The 15,084-nt window shown below is 37.3% G+C and overlaps 1 protein-coding gene across 3 annotated transcripts in view; it reads right to left on the bottom strand.

Annotated features, from left to right (window-relative positions):
- Clvs2 (clavesin 2) overlaps nt 1–10,466 on the bottom strand; it is an 88,816-nt gene extending 78,350 nt beyond the window's left edge. The window contains exon 1 of one of the 3 annotated variants that reach the window (XM_026787389.1): nt 10,455–10,466. The gene's annotated coding sequence lies outside the window, so the exon portion shown is untranslated. Of the gene's footprint in view, nt 1–79; nt 409–10,454 lie in introns of those variants that run through there. The other 2 variants (XM_026787390.1, XM_005363644.3) reach the window with 2 other exon arrangements.
- Nucleotides 10,467–15,084: the final 4,618 nt, after the last annotated feature.

Here is a 15,084-nt window from a genome sequence, read left to right as displayed (position 1 = left end):
TCTCTATCTTTGCTATAACCCCCCACCCCACCCCAGCCGCCCCCAAAGCCAGAAAGAAGAAAGAGCAGCCAGCTCCTACCAGCAAACCCGGAGGCGGAGACGCTAAGCAATGCGGCACTCCCCAGCATCCATCAGCACTGGCTTCCGCGGAGGTGGTGGTGGCGGCGGCGGGGGTGATGCCAGCATCAACTCTTCTCAGAGGGATGGAGCAAGCAGAGAAAGAGCCCGTGGCGGTGACCCGGCTGAGGATTTGCCAGGAAGCAGCAGCCTGGACCACCTTATCCAAGGACAGCCCGCTGCCTCTATCAGCAGGAAGGGTGGGGACCGGCTGAGCTAGGACCACTTCTTTCCCAGGTCCTCGCCCGGCCCATCCATTTTCGCCTTCGGGAGAGGAAGGAGGAAGAGGACCGGCACTAGGCAGGCCACAAGGGCTGAGGCCGCCTTTACCTTTGTGCGCCCAAGCGGTGGTACGCCACGGCCAGCACCAGCTGTCCCCCGTGCGCTCAGAGCCGCTGGGTCCCGCGCGTCCCTGGGGCTGCTGCTGCCACTCCTGTGCCTGCTGCTGTTAAAGAAGGACTCTGCTCAGCCCAACTCCTGATTATCCCAGCACAGAGCTCAGGCGACGTAAGCGCTCGCGCACGCACTCTGCTCCTCTCCCTGCCTCTGAGGGGTAGGACCGCAATTTGGGAGGCGTTCAAATATCTATCCCGATCCTCAAGTTTAGCCTGCCTCAGGTCCCCAGATTCCGACTCGGGCGGACTTCAACTGACCGGGAGGGACAGCTACTACCTCACAACCTCCCCACACCCCTCGCCCACCCTTTGTGTGCTTGACCCTTGTTCTTGATCAGTAATTGAGGTTGACAAATCTTTTTTTCTGGTTCCTGTGGGGAGTGATTTTTGACGCAGAAGGAGTACAGAAACATTTTGTAATTTCTGCTTTAGTTGTACACAGAGCTATTTAATTTTAAGGACGACCACAGAGGTTTCAACACATTACTGGTGTTTACTCCCCTGAGGGAACTTACAGGGATTAGTTTGGGGGCTGTAAAGGCTCCCTACTAAATTTCTGTTAAAGTGAATGGAAATGACAGGGCAAAATGAACAATACCCACAAGAATAAGACAATTGTCAAAGGATGTGTTGGGGTGGAGGGGAGGCACTTGACTCCTAATAAATTTTATTGTCAGTTACTTTTAGAGACATGCTTTTTCGCTTGTGATGCATCTTTATACTCGAATTACCATAAATAAAAAGAGCCCTTGAGCTTATGGTGTCCGGAAACGTATTTTAAAAAGGAAGAAGAAACGTTTTCAATTTTCAAAGCGCCATGTGTGTTACTCAAACTGTAAGAAAGGGTCCTGAGTTTAAAAACCCGATGCAGCAACTCTTTACTGCACTCAGTTTGGGGCAATGTTCTAAAGTCTGCAGATAGGAGGCGGTCTGGAAGCTACTGCACTTTAGAACTCTTAGACTCGCAAATTATACAACATTATTTTTGTTTGCTTGAGCACGGTCTTGATAAAAAGAAAAGAGTATGGTATGGCATGTTACACCATTTGTTAATTGAATTCTTGCAAAATCACTTAGGGACCAGAAAAAGGGGAATAAACCATATATACACATAGCCTGAATTGTATTTTAAATGCAAGAGATGAGAAACTACTCATATAAATAGTTATGTGTATGTTTATGCATGTACCTGCTGTGTGTGTCTGTGGTATATATTTTACATGTCCCTTGGGATCCATGGGAAACTGATTCGCACACCCTGTAGATAACAAACTCTGCAGAAGCTTACATATATAGAATGCTACTGTATTTATATATATATATATATATTCTACACACATCTTCCATGTACTTTAAATCATCTCTATATTACTTAAGATAATGAACGAAATCCAAATGCTGTGTAAATAGTTGTCATGCTCTATTCTTCAGAGAATAATGATGAAAAAGACTGCCTATATATGGTTAATAAAGGACATTTTGCAAGTATTTTAAGGTACAGAAACCACAGATATGACTATTTTAATATATCTATGTAAATTTGCTTTAGATAATATCTAAAAGGTGGAAGAAATTACTGCCTCAGCAACTTACAAACAGGTTTGAGCTATCACCAGCTACAACTCTCTGTTTTTAAAAAAAAAAGAAAAAGAATATTGTCTATTTTGCAGACTAACTTTCCCCAGATGTTTATATAGAAGTCACCTTGGAGGGGTCTTGAAAGATGGAGACAATAGTACCCCCATTTGCAATAAAGGTGAGCCTATATATGGCCATGGGACTATAATGTCTCTGCATTGAGCAAAAGGCAAGCAAGCTTCTGTAAATACTCTGAATTTAGAGAACACTGCTTCAAAAGCGCATCCTGGATGTACAAATATCACCTGATTCTTTTTTCTTAACTCTGTAGAGATGAAGCTCAGGACCCAAAGTCTGGCATGAGGATGCTCATATAGTGTGCTAGGTTAATAACCCAGGAGTATTTATCATATTTGCTAACAGCGTCCCTGAAACTATGGACAATTTACTTGTAATCTTAAAGAATTAAAATATGGATTTCTTGGTCAATTTTAAAAGCTGCCTAATATCATTCCCTATGATAGAACCCAATAGAACTATTTGACTTAATTAAATAGATAAATAGATTATAGATAGATAGGAGATAGATAGATAGATAGATAGATAGATAGATAGATAGATAGATAGATAGATAGATAGATAGATACACAGATACACAGATACATAGATAGATACATAGATACATAGATAGATATTCTATTGCTAGTGTTGTTCCTTGGAGTGCTGGTGTTGGAACCAAAAGCTTTAAGCCTGCTAACAAGCACTCTACCTACCACTGAGACATATCTCAAGACTTTTTTCATGGTATTTTTACTATTTTAAACAAATTTTAAGTTTAAATGTATTTTGATCATATTCTTTTCCCCCTCAAGTCTTTCCAGATCCTTTCCACCACTCCCCCAACATCCAACTTTAAGTTTCTTCTGAAAAACAAAAACATAATACAAGAACAAAATTCCCAAAACCAATAAAACCCTGTCCAAAAAAAAATCAAAACAAAACAAAGCAAAAGCACCAAACTGTAAGCAAATAAAAGGACAAAAAAAAATTTGGAGTCCATTACATGTTGGTCAACTACTCCTGAGCATGAAGCCTGTCCTGGAGTGGTTCATCTACCCAGTGTCCCTGAAATGATTTTCCCTCTCCCAGCAGGTATAAACAAAAGTTCATTCATTGACCTTTACCCTTTCAGCTAGGTTTTCATTCATCCATTCTTGTATTTTTAATAAAACAAAATTAAATACACTAAGATAAAACAAAAATAATCACATAAAAGTTGGACAATACAATCTATGGAAGGAAAAGAGCTAAAGAGAAGGCACAAGAATCAGAAACACACTTCTTCCCAAATGCGAGAATCCCTAAACACACTACACTGGGAACAATAATATATATTCAGAGGACTTGGTGCAGACCCACGCAGGCCTTGTGCATGCAGTAATGGGGCATTGCTGTCAGTTTGTGGAGAATAACCCATGTTGTCTTGTTAATAGCTAGGCTGTTTGAGGATTTTCATGGGAACCCTTCAGTCCACAACTTCATTAGATGTAATTCTCACCCTGTCCATCCATACAAAACTATCTTTCTACTTCACTTGTCTAGTAATATCTGTCTGTTCTCTCTAGTCCCTGACTCTATATCTAGCCTCTCTGGTTCTATTTATAGTTTTGTTACCATGGACTTCCCAGTTAATAGCCACATATAAGCAAATACATACCATACTCATCTTTCTGACTGAGTCTGGGTTACCTCATTCAGCATGATTTTGTCAGTTCCATTCATTTGCCTGGAAATTTCATGATCTTGCTGTTTTTTAATGCCTGAGTAATAGTGCAATGTGTAACTGTACCACATTTTCTCTATCTATTTTTCTGCTGAGGGGCATCTAGGTTTTGTTTCCAATTTCCGACTGTTGTGAATAGAGCAGCAGTGAATATAGTTGAGCTGGTGCCTCTCTGATAGAATGAAGCTTCCTTTGGATAAATGCCTCCCCCAAAAATGGGATAGCTGGATCTTGAGGTAGATCAATTCCCATCTCCTAAGGAACCACAACACTGATTTCCATAGTGCCTGTGTGAGTTTACACTCCCAGCAGCAATGGATGAGTGTTCCTCTTACTCCACATCCTCCCCAGCATGAGCTGTCACTTGTCTAACAGATCTTAGCCATTCTGACAGGTGTGAGATGAAATCTCAAAGCACCCTTGATTTGCATTTCCCACTCTTTGTCTTGACTCTTCTTTCTCTGGTAGTGTTTTATTGATTATCAGAATGGTAGATGTTGTGGAATAATCCTCTTGTACACTATAAAGATTTGCCACTCCGATTGCTTTAATAAAATGCTGATTGTCCAGTAGCCAGGCAGGAAATATATGTGGGGTGACCAAACTAAAGATTATGGGAAGAGGAAGGGAAGGAGTCAGGAGTCTCCAGTCAGGTGAAGAGGGTGCAGGAGATGAACGTGCCATGCTAATAAAGGCACCAAGCCATGGCTAAATGTAGATTAGATTTATGGGTTAACTTAATTTCTCCAATACTCCTACAAGTTTTATCCTTTCTTTTAACATGTAGAATTCCAGTCCACTTGCTAATATGTGTAGTGAATGACATGAGGAAAGAAACAAATGCTTTTTTTCTAGAATATCTAGTTGATTCTACATCATGTATAGACATCATGTATTGAGAAGACTATCTTCCCTGCCCTGTGAGAGAGAGATGATACCTATTTTCACAAAATAACTGTTCATATATGCCTAGATTTTAATTTAACATAAAATTTTAACCCTACAGCCTTTAATATACTCAAGATTTCTCAATGTTTCTCATAGGGGCCCCAGCAGTAGCATTGGTAAACACCTGAAAACTTGGTCAAAAAGTAAATTTCAATGCAAAAAAAATGCAAAATCATCTACTGATTGGGAAAGCCTTATGAGACATAGGAACTTACAAATTTTGGGGACTAGCCCTTTCAATGATTTTGAAATCAATGCTCATATTTATCTATCTCATACTTTTCATTGTTCCTTTTCAAATCTCTAAGATTCAGTATAGAATTTACTTTGTTTTACTTTTTACCTGAAGAACACCTTTTAGCACACTCTTCAGTATAGATAGGAGGGTCATAAATTACTTGCCTGTGTACCCGAGTCATCTCATTTGCATCCACTTTCAGACAGTATTGTGATAACTGTTGGATTCTAGATTGATGACAATTTTCTTTAAATGCTTCAAGTACTTATTTCATTTTCCCTGGATCTTCTTTTATTTCTGTTGCAAACTCACAACATTTTCACTGTTCTTTTGAAAGTAATCATGGTATTTTTCTAACTGACTCTATTTTGTCTAGTTATATTTAAATTTCAGTCATTTTACACCAATTTTTATTAATATTCTTTAAATCTTTTGCAACCTTTTACTTTTAAAAAATTCTGTTTGGAGCACTGGGGCCTTTTTCCCCATGCTACACACTCCCAGCCTCTGGAGTGATGCAAGTCTTACTGTCTCCAAGTAGTCTTTATGCTCCATTTTTCTCTGCCTTTCAAATTCCAGGTATGCAAAGGTTATATCTTTTTACTTATTTCCTCTTTCTTGTCATAGTCTTACTATCCAGCTCTGGCTGGCTTGGTATTCTCTATAAAAGCAAGGCTAGCCTCAGTTTCATGAAGATCCACTGGACTCTGCCTTCCAGGTGATGTAAAAAAAAAAGCATAAGTTGCCATGCTTTCTTTTTAGATATCATTTTTCTTCCCATCTCTAAGTTTTTTTATAATCGTCCTGAGTGTGTTAAATAATTATTCATTCTTTCTAATTTACTTCATTTTCTAATCTTCTTTCACTCTCACTTCATTAAATTCTTCAATAAATCATGTTTACTCTTTCTAGAATTTCTTCTAAATATATACAAAGACACATACACAGAGATATGCCAGTAATACTGTCAATATTGATTACAGTTTTTCAATCTATTCATATGTAACAAACCGTAATTTTGATATCTTTACCTACTCAAATGTCTAAATAAATATTGTGGTACAATCTATAATATTATATATATATACTATATTCTTTCCTTGTATGCCTATTATTTTATTATAGTCATGTGCCATTTAATCACAGAGAAAAATTCTAATAACTTTTCTGTGAGGCGGTGCTGTCATATGTCAACATAATATATAAACTTCGACAATACATAACATTACATATGCTGCCTCTATAGCATAGCTTATTGATTATAGTCACAAATGTATTACGACACTGCATAGCATGGCCAAGTATAGCACAACAGTGCTCACATGTGTATGTCTAAACATAGAAAAGGCATGCAAACATGCAAAACTTTAATATTTTTATTAAATTAAATGATTATACCTGTAAAATTAAGTGACATTATGAACTGAGATTCTGAAAGTTCCCCTGGAAATTGAGTGAACAGGACAAAGTGCAGACCTAGGCCATTACTTCACTGCTGCAGACTCCTTGAACACTGCACATAGATGACGCTTCCTTTATCAAAAGCAGATATTACTGCAGTTTAACTTGGTCTTCTGCAACATTATTTTATAAACTTTTTAACCTAGAAAACTATATGTTCCAGGGTAGGAGCATGAGGATTAGAATTATTAAGCAAAAGGAACAGAGATATAAGAGATATAAGAGACAGAAACACAGAACAGCATCGGGAGGGACTTTCATTGAATACTGAATCTTTCCTCGTTCATTGTCCACCTGCTTATATACTTCACCTCAAAGTGGGAGGGGAAGGCAACAGATTTCATAACATGATATAAGGAATAGACTTAAATTCTCCGACCTTTCGTCCAGATGGAGTGGATCCACCTCTATGCCTAAAATACTAATTAACCACACCCTAGGTCAGAATCTCTTGTTTGTAGCCACAGCTGCTGTCAACAACTTTGAAAGAGCAAAACTAAACCCAAAAGGTGGAACGGGCTCACATGTGTGGGCCCTCACAGAAAACATCTGAACTTTTAGCACAAAGACACCCATCAGTGGTCCAGAAAGCAGACACTCGTAAGTTTTATCTGCCTTGAACTTGCACTTCTCACCTCTAGAACAGTGACAAATGGGTTTCTACCATTAATAACCTTCACAGCTCAGCGTGTTTGTTAGAGCAGTCCAAAGGTTTTAAAGTACTTCTCAAATGTTTTATTTCAAATCCGTTCCTCTTGGTGTGCCCTTAACTCTAAACCCATCTCCTCGACCTTCTGAAATGTTGAAAAAAACAAAAGTACTGGTTTTCCTTTCAGGCATGTAGCTGTATTTTCATTTTCCACAACCACGATAGCACTCTCATACAAACATGATGATGAATACTGGTTCATCTCCTCTGATCTTCCTTCACGTCTATTTGTTTCTGATCAAATCAGGTGGTTTTTACTTTTTATTTTTGTCACTTCTAAGCATCCTCAGCAGGTGAATTGAGCACCAAATCAACAAAAATAAGTCTTTTAAAGAGAGATTATAAAATAAATTAATTTCTAACTTAAATTACTAATAGACACTTCAATGTCAGAAAGCAGAACGAGGTTGTATCCTGTCTCTTTCTTTATATACCTGTAATTAAGGGAAATATAGAACTGTTACACCATAAAGAACCAGGGGCTCACAAGCAGCCAGAGGAACAATAACAGCAACATAAAGCACAAAACCCACATCTACTTCTACATTCCTCCTGCTGTATTTATTTTCTAATACTCCATGTGCAAGTTTCACACATTGGACAAGTGATAACCTAATCCCAAAAGTATAGAAGGAAGTTTGCAGGCTTAACATATACTTAAAACCACAGAGAAACCCTGTCGAAAAACCAAAAAAAAAAAAAACAACTTTTAAATTGAGAGTTTTTATTAAACTCTCTTTATTTTAAGATAATTGTAGAATCACGTTAAGTCTAAGGGATAATACAAAACTTATCATGTACTCTCTGCCCACATTTTCCCAGAGATAGAATCTTAGAAACCTACCCTAATACAAGAAAGCACTAAATACACTGAACTCAGAACTTGGAAACCTTTCTTGTCTCTCCATTATCTTCATTGGGGTTGAACATGCAGCCAATGAATCTTGGGTTCATCTCAGTTCTGTGACCAATCACAACACACCTCCCAGCAGCTGGGAGCGGGGAATCCATCCAGTCTCCCATCTTGTGATGCAGTTCCTTCCCAGAAAGGCCAGAGTCTATAGTGATGACTATAACACTGTTCTTCCCTTCTGAGACATTAATGTAGTTATGAAAGTTATAATATTAAATCTTGTTGATTTCAGAAGTTTTAAACTGGCAAACTACAACACATACCATATACAAATATTTTATTAATATTTTATTTCGTAGATATGTTACCTTTCATCATTTTTCATTTATTTTATCATGTCAAATTTTACTTTTATAAAGGTTCTCCTAAGAAGATAGATTAATGTTTAGGTTGGAGGGGTTGTTTTGTTTTGTTTTCTTGACACATTTACGTTCCTGTGTCAGTTTTTTTCAACAATGGTGTAGGAGGTTCTTCTTTCTATGTAGAAAACATATGTGTTTTCTATGTGTTTCATTCATTGGTTGAATAAAGAAAACTGCCTTGGCTTTTTGATAGGGCAAAACTTAGATAGGTGGGAAAAAGAAAACTGGATGCTGGGAGGAAGGAGGCAGGCAGAGAGCCGCCTGCCATAAAACTGCCAGGTCAGACGTGTTGAATCTTTCCCGGTAAGCCACGAGCTCGTGGTGATACGCAGATTTAATAGAAATGGGTTGAATCAAGGTGTGAGAACAAGAGGCTAGAACTAATGGGCCAGGCAGTGTTTAAATGACTACAGTTTCTGTGTAATTATTTCGGGGGTGGCCGGGAGTAGAGTGGCAGGATGCAGCCTGCCGCTCCTTTTACTACACAACACACATAGTTATACAGGTGAAGTTAGCTGAACATTTCAAAGGGAGTGTTGATGTGGGATTTCCCTCTGTATGCTGTGATTATCATTAATAAATAAATAGACTGCTTTGGATCTATAGCAAGGCAGAACTTAGCTAGGTGGGGAAAACTATGCTGAATGCTGGAGAAAGGAGATGAAGTGAGAGAGAAGCCATGGAGCTGCTGCCAGAGACTTGCTAAAACCTTGCTGGTAGGCCAGGACCTTGTGGTAATGCACAGATTATTGGAGATGGGTTAAATTAGGATGTAAGAGTTAGCCAATAGGAAGCTAAAGCTAATGGGCCAAGCAGTGATTTAAATAATATGGTTTCTGTGTGATTATTTCAGTTCCGAGCAGGCAGGAACCAACAAGAGGCTTATCACAAGAGAGTGTATGTTCAAAAATGTGAACATTGTATGTAGAGTTGAAGGAATGCAAACACAAGCTTTAACCATTCTAAACACACCAGCAGCAATGGGCTCCTTCCATTAGCAACTTGGAAAAAAATCAGCATTAACCTGTTAAAACGAATATGTCTTGGGTGAGAGATCTCAGTAGCTAAACATAAAGAAAACTGCTACTTTGGTGAATATGCCAGATTTGACATTTCTTAAGTAAGGGCAATAAACGTGCTTGTGACTGTCACCCTGTTAGTGATATCTTGTCGGCAGAAGAGAGCAAATTCAATTCTGCCTCATTGCTCATGTTTTGAAGCATATAATTTCAGCTGTAACATATTTTCATACCAACTGCTCAAATTCAAATATATTTCATTTCCTCAGAAGAGATTCTGTTCTCAAAAGCACCAGCAATCTTGTTATTGCATCATCTATGTTAGTAATCTATTAACGGAACCCAAATTGTTCAGTGGAACATTATTTGCTAAACTTTACAAGTGGCTGGAATTAATTTTCTATCACAAGTTCATGTAAGCCATACGTACTTTTCCCCTGTCTTATAGCACTAATTATTACCTTGTGTTACTCAAAAACGTTTCCAGAGAAGGAGAGGGAGTAAAGAAAAGTAAAATTCAAGAAAAAATAAAAAACTCACACCAGCCAGAAAAGCCAGTCAGAGAAATAGGTAGGCAATCCTCAGAATTTCTATCTCTTCTTCTCACCTCAAAATCCAGTTCCACAGTCTCATCTTTAGCTCTGTAACCAATCACCTACAGCAGTTTCTCCTTCCTTTCTGCCCCGTCTCTAGCAGATCACGTAGGTCTTCTCTTACAGCCTCCTTCCCTCAACAACCATGATAAAATCAAATGTAAGCAGTGTCTTTCTGCAAATCCAAACCCATAGAAGACAAACTTCAACAAGGGAAGGTTAATCACACCCAAGAAAACACAAGAAATAAATATCAGGCCAGGAGAGCAAAGTAAGAGAGAAACACACACACACACACACGCGCGCGCGCACACACATACACACACACGCAGGCACACACACACACACACACTAACAACAAAAAATAGGAACAAACATGCTTGTTAATAATTCTCAACATCTCTTTGTCTCAATTCTCTAATAAAAAGACTCAGACTAACAGACTGGATACAAAGAAGGAGCCATCTTTTTGCTGCAACCAAGAAACACACCTTAATGTTATGGAGAGACATCACCTCAGGGTAAAAGCATAGAAAAAATATTTCAAAGAAATTGACCTAAGAAGCTAGTCGATGTAATCATTTAAATATCTGACAAGATAAATTTCAAAGTAAATTCATCAGATGAAATAAGGAAGGTCCCTACATAATCATCAATTGAAACATCTATCAAGAAGATGGTGAAATTCTAAATATTTAGTATACCAAACACAAGGACACCCTAATTAATTAAAGAAGCATTACTGCAGCTAAAATCACATACTGACCATCAAACTGTGATGATGAATAGTTCAAAAACCCACTCTTGACAATGAACATGTCATCCATACAAAACTAAACAGTAAAATGATACAGATAAATGACATCATAAACCAAATAGACCTAACAAATATTTTCAGAATATTTCAAACATAAAAGAATACACCTTCTTCTCAAGACCTCACGGAACTTCCTGTAAAATTGACCACATATATAAACACAGAGCAAATCCCAAGAGATATATTAAAATACCATCCTAATCCTATCTGACGATTATAGATTTAAAGCTAAGTATCAACCAAAATAGAAAGAACAGAAAGTTTACAAACTCATAGAAACTTATCAGTTTGTTATAGGATGAAAAAAAAATGGGTAAAGACAGAAATTTAGAAAGGAATCAAAAATTTTAAAATTGAAAGAAAATGAAAATACAACATATTCAAACTTATGGGACACAGAGAAAGTGGTTCTAAAGTCTTTACCACTAAGTTCCTACATTTAGAGAGGGAGGGTGAGAGAAGGAGCAATCTTATATGACTGACTTAGCACAACGGAAAGCTCTAGAACAAAACAGAAAAAATAAAACCCAAAAAAGAATGAAATAATGTATGAAGGACTGAAATCAATAAAATAGAAACAAACAAAAAATAGTACTAAGAATCAGTTAAATGCCAGATGGTGGTGATGCAATCTTTTAACCCCAGCAAACTGGAGGGAGAGACAGGTGGATATCTGTGAGTTTGAGGCCAGTTTGGTCTACAGAGTGAGTTCCAGGACAGGCTCCAAAGCTATAGAAAACCCCACCTCAAACAAACAAACAAACAAAAAGGAATCAATGAAACTAAGAGTTGGTTCTTTGAGAATACCAATAAGATTGACAAAACCTTATCCAAATAAACTTAAATCCAAATTAGCAAAATCAGAAATGGAAATGGGGAGAGGGGCATAACAACAGACTGTGAGGAAATCCAAAGAATTTTAAGGATTTTAATAATGTACACTCCAACAAATTAGAAAAGCTCAAATAAATAGATAATTTTCAAGACATATGCCACTTACTAAAGTTAAATCAAGATTAGATAAGGAATTAACTATCTATAAACCTATAAACCCTAGTAAAATAGAAGTAATAAATAAAAGTATTCTGACCAAAAAACCCAGGGCCAGATGGTTTTAGCACAGAATTCTACCAGACTTTCAAAGAAGAATTAATGTGAACACTCCACAATCATTCCACAAAATAGAAACAGAAGGAATATGAAGGAACATTTCCCAAATCTTTCTACAACACCACAGCTACTCTGATAGTCAAATTGCATAAAGACCCATCAAAGAGAATTTCAGATCAATCTCCCTCATCAACATGTGTTGCTGGCTTCTTATTGCTGCCTGTTGCGGAATCCCTGTTTATGGGGGGTTGGGGGGGTGGGTAGGTAAAGTCTGGAATGAGAAAATTTGGAGGCATCAACACAGACTCTGAGAGATTCAATACAGAAACTCTTCATTGTAAAATTGTGGGGGTTTTTTATGGAGTTAGGGAAATTAAGCTACCGCAGTAACCTTTTCAGCTGGTCCTTTTGAAACTGGCCATTGCTGCAGGCGTGTTGTGTTGGCTAGGCGTGTGCATAATTACTTACTGTGCTTTTGGTCTGCTGACAGGTTGTTTTGGTTGATTTTGCTTATTCACTGTGAGTTTGCATGAGCTTGCTTGTTCTCATGCTATTGTGCAGCCTCAAACATGGATATAAAATTTCTCAATAAAATACTTGTAACCCAAATCCAAGAATACCAAAAATGTCATCCAGCTTATCAATTAGGCATTGTCCCGGAGATGCAGTGATGATTCAATATATGAAAATCGATAAATATAATCTGCCATATATACTGATAAAAATAAAACACATGAACTTCTCATTAGATGAAGAAAATGCCTTTGACAAATCTAAAAGCACTTCATGATAAAAGTCCTGGAGAAATTAGGGATATCCAAGTAACATCTCTCAATATAATATAGGCAGTTTATAATGAAGCCACAGCCAACATCAATTTAAATGGAGAGAAACTCAAAGCAATTCCACTAAAATCAGGAACAAGACAAAGTTGTTCATTTTCTCCATACCTATTCAATATGGTGCTTGAAGTCTTAGCTAGAGTAATAAGACAACTGAAGGAGATCAAGAGGATACAGATTGTAAATAAAGAAATCAAAGTATTGCTATTTGCAGATGATATGATAGTATATATACGTGACCCTAAAAATTCCACTAGGAGACTGGTACAGCTGATAAACACTTTCAGCAAACTGGCTGGTTACAAAATTAACTCACAAAACCCACTATCCCTTCAATGTACTAATGACAAACTGACTGAGAAAGGAATCAGGGAAACAGCACCTTCCACAATAGCCTCAAATACTTTAAAATATCCTGGGGGTAACTCTAGCCAAGCAAACAAATAAAAGGCTTATGATTAAAAAAAAAAAACCTTCAAGCCATTGAAAAAAGAAATTGAAAATGATATAAAAAAAGACGGAAAGATCTTCCATATTCATGAACATGGGATTAACCTAGCCAAAGATGGTCATCCTACCAAATACAATCTACAGATTAACTATAACCGCTATCAAAATTCCAACACATTTCTTTACAGCGCTTGAAAGAACAATTTTCAGCCTCATATGGAAACACAATAAAATTAGGATAAAAAAGAAACCTCCTGAATGATAACAGTTAAAAGTATTCCCATTCCCTATCTTAAATTATACCATAGAGCTATAGTAATAAAAACAGCTTGGTAGTGCCATAAAAACAGACTTGTTGATCAATGGGATAGAACTGAAGATCTCAATATAAGTTCACACACATTTTTTGATTGAGAAGCCAAAAATACACAGTAGAGAAAAGACAGTATCATCAACAAATGATGCTGATCAAATCAATTGGTTGTTTGTAAAAGAATAGAAATAGCGCTTAATTTCACCCTAAACAAAATTCAACTCCAAATGGATCAAAGACCTCAGCATGGAATCTTATAGAACAGAAAGTGGGGCAGGGGGATAGTGTTGAAGTCAGTGACATAAAAATGTTTCTGAATAGAACACCATTATCATAGGAAATAAGATCAACAATTAGTTAACGGGAGCTCATGAAACAAAAGTTTTTCTTTCTCTGCAAAGGACATCATCATTCAATGTAAATCTTTCAGAACGGGAAAAGATTTTTACCAACTACAAGTCCAACAGAAGTAAAGAAATCAAGAAATCTTAACCCCAATTAAAAAGGAGGTACAGATCTAAACAGATAATCTTCAAAATAGAAAGCTCAAATATCTGAGAAAGAGTTCAGTATCCTTAGTCATTAGAGAAATGCAAATTAAACCTACAGTGAAAATTCATCTTACATCAGTCAGAATGGCCAAGATCCAAAAAAAAAAACCAAACAAACAAACAAAAAACAAGGGACAGTCTATGCTCAGGAGGGTGTGGAGTAAGAATAACACTCGTCCATTTCTGGTAGGAGTGTGAACTTTTACAGTCACTATGGAAATCTATAGGGAAGTTTATCAGAAAGATGGGAAATGATCTACTTTAATATGCCACCCTAGGGCATATACCTAAAAATGACACTTAATGCTACTACAAAGACACTTGCTCAGCCATGTTCATTACACCTCTATTCATGATAGCCAAAAATGGAAACAATCTAGATGTCTGTCAACAGATGAATGAATAAAGAAAATATGGTGCATTTATACAATGGGATATTGCTCAACTTTAAAAATTGTGAAATCATAAAATTTACAGGTAAAAACATGTAATTAGAAAAAAACACCCCGAGTGAAGTAACTCAGACACAGAAAGAATTCATTTACTTATATATGGATGTTAGCTCTTAAGTCATTGATAAAGAAGCTACAATCTGTTTTAATCTTCACTCAATTAGGCCTTTAATTTTTTTTCTGTAAACAACCATAAGTTACCTTCAGAAGCTAAGCATCAACTCCCTGCCTTCTGAATGTACGGGTCCAGGTACTAGATGCTGCATCTTCCATACTTGGACATGCAGTCACAACCTAAAACCTAATGTGCCTAAACTCATGATCTCTCTTCTGATATTGCAATAAAAAAAGCCTCACCTCCCCCATCCACATAAGCAAATAGATTCTAAAAGCATCTCTGTATATCTTTCATTATTCATCAATGTTTGCAAGT

Source organism: Microtus ochrogaster, linkage group LG9 (genome assembly GCF_000317375.1).
Source record: "Microtus ochrogaster isolate Prairie Vole_2 linkage group LG9, MicOch1.0, whole genome shotgun sequence".
NCBI lineage: Eukaryota > Metazoa > Chordata > Mammalia > Rodentia > Cricetidae > Microtus > Microtus ochrogaster.
Note: the sequence above shows the minus strand (reverse complement) of the source record. Positions and strands in the feature narration are given on the sequence as shown.